Source organism: Hemicordylus capensis, chromosome 7 (assembly GCF_027244095.1).
Source record: "Hemicordylus capensis ecotype Gifberg chromosome 7, rHemCap1.1.pri, whole genome shotgun sequence".
Lineage (NCBI taxonomy): Eukaryota > Metazoa > Chordata > Lepidosauria > Squamata > Cordylidae > Hemicordylus > Hemicordylus capensis.
In genome coordinates this window covers 30,060,752-30,069,701 of record NC_069663.1, presented here as the reverse complement: position 1 = coordinate 30,069,701, position 8,950 = coordinate 30,060,752, and the positions used below count along the sequence as shown (strand labels likewise).

The 8,950-nt window shown below is 51.3% G+C and overlaps 1 protein-coding gene and 1 long non-coding RNA gene across 5 annotated transcripts in view; one reads left to right on the top strand and one right to left on the bottom strand.

Moving 5' to 3' along the window:
* Window positions 1–5,846: 5,846 nt before the first annotated feature.
* On the bottom strand, window positions 5,847–7,995 carry LOC128332718 (uncharacterized). The gene is made up of 2 exons (XR_008310732.1): window positions 7,142–7,995; window positions 5,847–6,417 (listed from the first exon to the last, which is right to left on the bottom strand). It is a non-coding gene; the product is annotated as an uncharacterized LOC128332718 (long non-coding RNA).
* THRAP3 (thyroid hormone receptor associated protein 3) overlaps window positions 7,918–8,950 on the top strand; it is a 33,758-nt gene continuing 32,725 nt past the window's right edge. For 3 of the 4 annotated variants that reach the window (XM_053267341.1, XM_053267342.1, XM_053267340.1), the window contains exon 1: window positions 7,918–8,071. The gene's annotated coding sequence lies outside the window, so the exon portion shown is untranslated. The remainder of the gene's footprint in view (window positions 8,072–8,950) is intronic. The other variant, XM_053267343.1, reaches the window with a different exon arrangement.

Genomic DNA, 8,950 nt, shown 5'->3' with positions numbered 1-8,950 from the left:
TGCAGAAGTATTAGAGAAGATGATAAAATATATGGCCCCAAAATTGGGAAACAAGATTACAAGTTGAGAGCCTTTGCGGATGATGTTGTGTGTTTTTTTAGAAAATCCAATGGACAAGATTGGAAGACTCTTGGAAAAAATACAACAATTTGGCCAGTTGACTGGATTCTATATAAATAAGGCCAAAACTAAGGTTCTGACTAAAAATATGGATCAGAAATCTAAGGACAGATTCTCTGAAATAAGTGAGCTGAAAGTGGAGAAGAAAATCAAATACTTGGGGGTCTGGCTGACAAACAATAATTCTTTGTTGTTTACAAATAATTATGTTAAAATATGGAATACAGTGAAAATTGATTTACAAAGATGGTCTAAAATGAATTTGTCTTTAATGGGAAGAATCTCAGTGGCGAAAATGAATGTCTTGCCTAAAATGTTATTTCTCTTTCAGACTACTCCTATAATCAATACTTTAACTTGTTTTAAGCAATGGCAGAAGGATATAACTAAGTTTGTTTGGCAAGGGAAAAGACCAAGAATTAATTTTAAGAATTTAACAGATGCAAAGGAAAGAGGTGGTCTTACTTTAGGTTGTATTTTGATGCTGTTTGTTTAACGTGGCTAAAAGAATGGATAACATTAAGAAACCCTAGAGTACTTGATTTGGAAGGATTTGATAGAAGGTTTGGATGGCATTCATATCTGTGGTATGAAAAAAGCAAAATACATAAAGATTTTTTGAATCACTATGTGAGAAGAAGTTTAATGAGGGTGTGGCTAAAATATAAAAAATGGTTGGAACCTAAAACTCCGTTATGGGTATCTCCGATTGAAGCTTTATCACTTAAAGAAGTAAATATGCAACTGCATTGGGGTACCTATAGGGATTTGTTATATTTTCAGGAAAAGGACTGTAAGTTAAAAAGTTTAACAGAAGTACACAATTTGGTTAGAGATTGGTTTCAGTATCATCAGTTAAATGAGATGTATAAGAACAATTTTAAAGTTGGATTTGAAGATCAGATTTCGAACTTTGAAAGGAATTATGTGAAAATGATGAGAAAATAGTTTCTAAAATGTATAAATTTTTACTTCTGGAGGAGACAAGAGAGGAAGTGGTTAAAACGACCATGATAAAGTGGGCTCAAGATGTGGGGTGTAATATAGAAATGGCAGCCTGGGAAAAATTATGGGAAAATGATTTAAAATTTACTGCATGTTATGCTTTAAAAGAAAATTATTATAAAATGATGTATCGATGGTATTTGACACAAAAAAATTGGCATTAATGTATAAAAATGTCTCAAACAAATGTTGGAAGTGTGGACATTCTGAAGGTACTTTTTTTTCATATGTGGTGGACCTGTGGGAAGGCTAAGGCTTATTGGGATATGATATATAATGAGTTAAAGAAAATATTTAAAATGACATTTCCTAAGAAGCCAGAATCCTTCCTGCTGGGAATAACACAAGGTGTAATTTTTACAACTAATTTAACATTTTTTATGTACGCTTCTACAGCGGCCAGAATAATATATGCACAGAAATTGAAGAGTAATGAACTGCCTTCAAAAGAAGACTGGCTGATAAAAATTTTGGAATATGCGGAGATGGCAAAACTTACAGCACTATTAAGAGATCAAAACTTGGAATATTTTAAAGAAGATTGGAAACCATTTTTGTTGTATCTAAAGAACTATTTTCCTACTATGGACTTTATAGCAGGGTTTGAAATTTAGTAAAAATTGCAGGTTGGGTAGATTAACTGTGTTTGTAAGGGTTTAAATTTATGTTTTGAATTATTATTATAGCAAGGGTAAATTTTATAGCTGATGATTCACGAAGAGATGTGTGCGGGAAGTCCACATTTGTTTATTTGTTAATGATAATATTACTATTGTTAAAATCAATAAAAATTGAATTTGGAAAAAAAAAAGAGTTTGTGGATAGCGTTGAGTTATCAGTAAAGCCTTGCAGAAAACTTGAGGTAACAACAACAAATATTTATATACCCCTTTTCAACAAAAGCTTCCAAAGAAATACATGGAGAAATAATAAATATATAAGATGGCTCCCTGCCCCCAAAGCACTCACAGTCTAAAAAGAAACATAAGACAGGCACCAGCAAGAGTCACTGGAAGTCCTGTGCTGGGGGTGGAGGGTGGGGGCAGTTCCTCTCCCCCTGCTCAATCAAGAGAATCACCAGGTTAAAAGGGGCCTCTGCCTAATTAGCAGGCAAAACCTGCTGTGTGGAGAACTCCAGGCTGACCAAGGCAGTCCCCAGCCAGAGCCCACCCAGAAACCAATTTGAAATGGGTTTAGATCATCTCTTTCCTCCAAGGGCGTCTAGAGCTGAGAGGCCACCACCCTCTTAATAGCTTGCCCAACCATGAGAGGTTGAAGATGGGGCTATAATTGCTTAACTCTAAGGGATCCAAAGCAGGCTTCTCCGGAAGAGGTCTAACAACTGCCCCCTGAAAACAGGAAGGCATCCTGCCCTCCTGCCAAGAAGTGTGTATAGCCCCCCAATAGCCCCCCCCATAACCTCCCTTCCAGATAACATAAGCCATATTAGGCACAACCAAGAGGACAGGTCTTGGTCTTGCACGACTTCAAGCAGCTTGTCCACATCCTTGGGAATCGCAGACTGAAACTGATCCAGTTTCAGAATTTGTAGAAATTCAAGCATACTCATTTCAATAAACTCATGAAAGGTTGATCCACACATTCCTTGAAGCTATTCACATGCGCATGCAAAAGTGGGCTAAGAGAGCCCCACCCAGTTTTGCATGCACATGTGAACCACCGGGATGGGGCCGATCCAGGCAGCAACATGGCGGCAAACCTGCCTAAGTAGCCACCCTTGGAAACGAGGTTAAGGGAGCAGGCACTCCCATAACCTCGTTTTTCTGATCATCTGGCAGCCCAGGGAGGGGAGGGGGGTGCCCAGGATGCACCGAGCACTTGCGTGGTGCATCACCGTATTTCCGGGGTCCAGGACGACCCAGCCCAGTCCCTGACCCTCCCCACTTCCTCAGGGCGCGGGGAATCGTCTGGGCGTGTGGGGAGCATGCCCAGCAATGCCAGTGGGATCTTCTGCGGGGAAGGTAAATATAACCCGCCTTCTCCACAACCCGCTCTGGAGCCCTTCTCCCAGATCGTGAGAAGAGCTGCCTCATGTGGATGGCAGATGGAAAGATACCTTTCTCAAAGAAACTGAGTCAGTCTGGGCTCCGCTATTAGTAGCAAATCTCCAGTTGTAAGTATGGGGGTGGTGAGAAGACTCATGATCACGGTGTTGCGCTTTCAGGTGTTCGTTTCAACTTCTGCTTCTTCTTAGCAGGTTTCCCACTGATTCATTAGAAAAACCAACTCATTTGTCCAACAGGTGATTCTGAGCTTTAAAATGCCTGTTCTTCCAAGAATACCGGAAAGGGAAAATTTGGAGAAACTACAGAAGGCCGGGTGGGGAGAAACGACAAAGGGTTTGGTTGAAATAATGTCAAAGAGTGCTGTTTTACCACTCCACCCACGCTTGGGGGTCCAGTCTCCATCCTCACATTGCCTTTTAGGCCTCTTTCCTTCCCAGCGGAGCAGATAATTAGTTGGAGTGGCTTCCCTAGGGCCAGCAGCAGCATGTTCATAGCAAAGCAAGAGTTGAATTGGGGGCCTCCTCTTGGCTCCGAGTCCCAGCTCTACATGCCACTCCACTGCTAAGGGACTGAGCCAGTCTCAGGCTATGATCTCGGTCTTGCCCTGAGGAGGGAGATGTGTCATTGTGTGCTGCTGGTCTAGGAGCTGCTTGGCAGCGGCCCCTCACCTCAGTGTGACCCCTGTGCACACCAGCCACACGAGGGGGGGGGGTGTGTCTGCCCGGTGGCATGGCCAGCACTCTTGCGCTCTTCCCAGCTGGTGAGTGAAGGGCCGGCTGGGTCGTTCTTTTTTCTGCTTCACTCAGAGGGAGGGAGTGGCAGAGGGGGCCACACCTTCTGCTCCCAGCCAGCTGGGTGTGGGAGAGGACAAGGGGGGTGCTGTGGGGGAGGAGTGACCCCGGCAGCCCAGGGTCATTTGTCCATCCCCCCCCACCACCACCACCTTGTTCAATGGTGGCTATTCCTTTGTGCATGATACTTGGTCTGAAAGGGACCCGTATGTGTGATGGACTCTCTGCCAATACTTGCTGGGCATGTTAACTGTGTTTCTGACTGCTTAATTGCCTTTGACCAATGATCAGACATGACTGATCGTGTGGCTGATGATACACCCCACCTATAACACATCCGAGAAAAGTCCTTCCTTCACTAAGATGTGCTTTCTGCCCTTGGGAGGGGCCTGGTTGCAATCGTGGGGGCTACGGCTCCCCCTTCCAACTATTCAAGAGCAGAATTTAGATTCTGACCCCCAGCCATCTCTCTCCCAGTCCAGCAACTCAGCTGTTGCCATCTCATCGCAGGCTGATGACAGCCCCGAGGGTCTATTTTTAACCTCTCATCCTGCTGCTTGGAATCTGCTCGCACAGGAAGCTCAGCACACCTGCTGCCGCTACTGGCTCCTCAGACCTTCTGGCCTGAAGTTAGAGGCCTCACCTGTTTCCAGCAGTCTCCCTCCTCACATCCCCGTTTGGGTCTTTGATCAAGAGGACTTCATCCTCGCCTCCAACCCCCCCCCCGCCCCGGTCTCTAGCCAGCTCTGCGCCTGCAAAATCTGTTGGCAGGTTCACCCAGCCGACACTTCTTGGCCCACCCCAAAGGCGAGAGCAATTCCTCAGAGCCATCAAGGCTTAATGGACTGGAAGACGGCCCAGTCCTGGGCAAAACCCCTTGGCTTGGGAAGCAACGGCCTCTTTGTCAAGGGGGCCTTGGAGGGATCAGAAGAGCAGCGGCCAGACGCCTGTTCTTGAACCTGCAGCCGGCAGCTGGCTTGTGGCTCACCAGGAGGATGTTCAAACTATACTCACACCTGAAAACAGCCCCCGCAATGTGGGCGGATTTGAACACAGAGCCACCTTAAGTGGCACGGGGGGGGGGAAATGCTTGACTAACAAGCAGAAGGTTGCTGGTTCGAATCCCCGCTGGTACTATATTGGGCAGCAGCAATATAGGAAGATGCTAAAAGGCCTCATCTCATACTGCAGGGGAGATGGCAATGGGAAACCCCTCCTGTATTCTACCAAAGACAACCACACGGCTCTGTGGCCACCAGGAGTCATCACTTGTGCCAAGAGAGTCCTAACTAGAATGCCCGAGCTCCCGCTATGCATAGCCTTCCTTCCTGCAGTCTGCACGAATGGAGGAACCTGCAGTCCAGCAGCTCCTGCACACACCTGCCCTCTGAAGGGGTGCAGTCCAGAAAGAGGTGCGTCCCCCCAACACACACGCACCTGCTGTTAAGCTGCCTGCGCCTTCAACTGGCTGCAGGCAGGCAAAGTCCCCCAAGCACCGCTCCAAGCCCCTCCTGCTCCTTGGGCAGAGACTAGTGTGGCGCTGCTGTGGCTGCCACTCCGTCCTCCCAGCAGTTTGCTGCTCCTTGGAATGGGACCGAGCAGGATCTTGCAGCAGAAAACCTCTGCAGGTTTCCTAGACAATTTCACAGAAATGTCATGTTGGCTCCCCCAAAGCAGTGTCCGAAACAGGGGGAGTGTTTAAAAACTTTATTTCTGTTCAAAAGAGCTGGTGACTCCTGGCATTTAAAGTAGGACATCATCTCATCCTGCCAACAGCTAATCTCCAAGACAAGAAGGCAACAGAAACCCAACACTGGCGAGGGGTAGGGCAGAAAAGCAGGCTGCATGAAGGGATGGTTGTGTAGCAGAATCCTCCGGGTTCAAAGTGAGAAATTGACACCAGTCGTTGAGAAAAAGCAGAATTTATTGCTAGCAAATAGACTCAGTGGAATAATTTCCGAAAAGCTGAGCGCGGGTTACATTCTGGCTTCAGGGCAGTTTACATGAAAAGCAAACACAGATAATAATTAAAATTAAAAAACAACAACATTTAAACCAGATTAAGATTAAAACTAGGTATCACTTCAGTTATATTTAGATTTCAGTTTGACATAACCAGAGTTTTATTATCTATATTCACACACAAACACACACACACTGCTTTTCAACAACAAAAAGGTTCTCAGTGCAGTTTGAAACAATGGGGCTGGAATAGGTCTTCTAGCCCAACCCTCTGTTCAGCGCGGGGAACCTGCTACAGCCACCCTGACGGATGCTTCTCCGGCCTCTGCTTGGAAACCTCCAGAGAAGGAGAGCCGGCCACTGCATGAGGCAAGCTGTTCGACTGTCACCGTCAGGAGACTCTTCCGCATGTCTCACCTGGACCTGCTCCCTTGCAATGTCCACTCTTGGCTTCTAGTTTTGCTCTCAGCAGCAACAGAGGACAAGCGGGCTCCCTCTCTGATGAGACAGCCCTTCAGAAATGGGAAGACAGCACTCATCTCTTGAGTCTTCTCTTCCCAGGCTAAACACGCACAGGCCCTTCAACTTCTTCATACAGCACATAATTAATCTGTGGAATTCCTTGCTGTGGGATGTGGTGATGGCCACCAGCTTGGAAGGCTTTAAAAGAGGCTTAGACAGATTCATGGTGGACAGGTCTATCAGTGGCTACTTATCTGGTGGCTGTGGGCCACCTCCAACCTCAGAGGCAGGATGCCTCTCGATCCCAGTTGCAGGAGAGGAGCCACAGCAGCAGGAGAGAAGGCACGCCCTCACTTCTTGCCTGTGGGCTCCCCAGAGGCACCTGGTGGGCCACTGTGTGAAACAGGATGCTGGACTAGATGGGCCTCCTGGGGCCTGAAACAGCAGCCAGGCTGTCCTTATGTTCTTAACTGTTTCTCACAGGACCTGCTTTCCAGACCCCTCACTGCTGCTCTCCTCTGAACCCCTTCCTTCCAGTTTATCAACACCCTTCTTAAAATGTGGGGCCCAGAATGGTGGTTTGACCAGCACAGAAGAGAGTGGAATGATTAGTTCTTCTCCTGGTCTTCTGTTCATGCAGCCTAGGATTGTATGCGCTTTTTTTAGCAGGGCCTCATCAGGCTACTGGCTCACATTCAACATATTGTCCCCTGAGACACCTAGGAAGCTCCTTTCACGCGTCCTCCCACCTACTTCTGCCTTTGGGTTTCTTACCTGGTGTAGGTCATCCCACTTGTCTCTGTGGAACTTTGTTTCTCTGCCCAATATTTGAACCTGTCCAGATGAGACTGGAGCTGGATCTTGTCTCCTGAAGTGTTTGCCAGCCCACCCCACTTCCTGCAGTCTACTAATCTGATGAGCATCCCCTTCAACTCCCTCCTCCAACTCTTTTATTTAAACTTATTTTGTTCTGTTTAAATAAGTTAAACAAACTTATTTAAACACGGCGGCCCTGGTTTTTTTTGGGGGGGGGGATCCTGACACCACACACACACACACACACACACCCCAGGTGCAACTGGGTAATTTTGGAACCTGGACCTCAGGGCCTTCGGAGGCCCCCTCCCGTTAAGCATCATTATGCTCCGCACCACCCAGGACAGACTGGGGGCGGGGAGGGGGGCAGGGGCCGTGGAGGCCCCGGACTGCGGCCTCGAAGTCCGGGGGTGAGAAGAGCGCCTCTGCCCGCGACTGACACCCCTCCTTCCTCCGAGCACGCAGCAGACCCAATCATGTCTGTCCCTGGCCGAGGCGCCCCCTGGGAGTTGTGGTCCCTCCGCCCCGCGGCCCAGGCCTGCCCACAGCAGCGGCAGCCAGAGGACGACTCTCCTCCCATCAGGCTTCACGGCGGCCCTCGCGGAGGGAGACGGCGCTAGGAAGCGTGGGGCGAAATTGTGAACCGACCACGAGCTCTACCGTGGCACGCCGGGAGTGGTAGTTTCCAGCTCGGGGCTCTTCGTGGAGGCGAGCGAGCTGGGCGGGCCGGAAGAACTACCTCTCCCTTGGGCCTCGTGGGCGCCGCGCGCGCACCGCTCTAGGCCTGCTTCCGCCGCTGCCTCCGCCTCCTGCTTGTGGTGCCGCCGTGGACTGGCCGCGCCGCGCCTCGGAGCGAAAAGAAGCAGGCCGCGCCCGCCCGCCCCGGCGGTGAGTCTGCCCGCCCGGCCCCCCCACCCGCCCGCGGGAGGCTCCTTGGAGAGCGCGAGGAGACGAGCGAGCGGCCCTGAGGGAGGAGCGGGACCGCCGAGGAGGCCTCTGGGCGGCGGCGGCGGCGGAGGAGGGAGCGCAGCAGCAGGCCCGGCCCGGCCCGCTCGCGGAGGCCCCCGGCTGGGCCGAGGAGGGCGAAGGGGCCGCCCCGCCGAGGTGGTCTCCAGAGGGCGGGCGCCTGGAGGGGAGGCTCCCCGGGGGGGCTGCGGGGGGCGGGGCTCGGTCGCGGGCAGCGGCCGCCGCGGCCTCCTGGGCGGCGAGAGCCGGAAGCGCCGCCGCCGCCGCCTCGAGGAGAGGGACGGGGGGGGAGGAGGAGGCCCCCGCCGTGCCCCGATGCTGGGCTTCGCTTTCTCGCGGGGGCGGGAGGGGGGGAGGAGGGACGCGGGCGGGGGGGGCGAGGGCTGCCCTTGCTTCCCTGGGGGCCCGCCTGGCTGCCCTCCTCCCCTCCCCCCCCGCTCCGCCCTCCTCCTCCTCCTCCTCGGCGGCTTCGGCCTCTGCTGCTGCTGCTGCCGCCGCCGCGCTCGCTTCCTTCGGAGTCGGGGAAGAGCGCAAGGCGGGAGACTGAGCGGCGGCGGCGGCGCCACCAACGCCGCCTCTGAAATGTCTCCTCGCCCTTCTCGGAGGCGCTTGTTTCCCAGCGTGGCGGGAAGGGGCGAGCGGAGGTTCTGCGGGGGCGGCGCGCGCCACCCTGGGCTGGGGCTCCGAAAGGGGCCTTCACGGGCTCCTGTGAGGACCGAAGCGGGCTGATGAGGTGCCTCAAGGTGGTGTCGACTCTGAGCGACCACAGAGATGGACTCCCTCCAGGCGGATCTGGCTTCC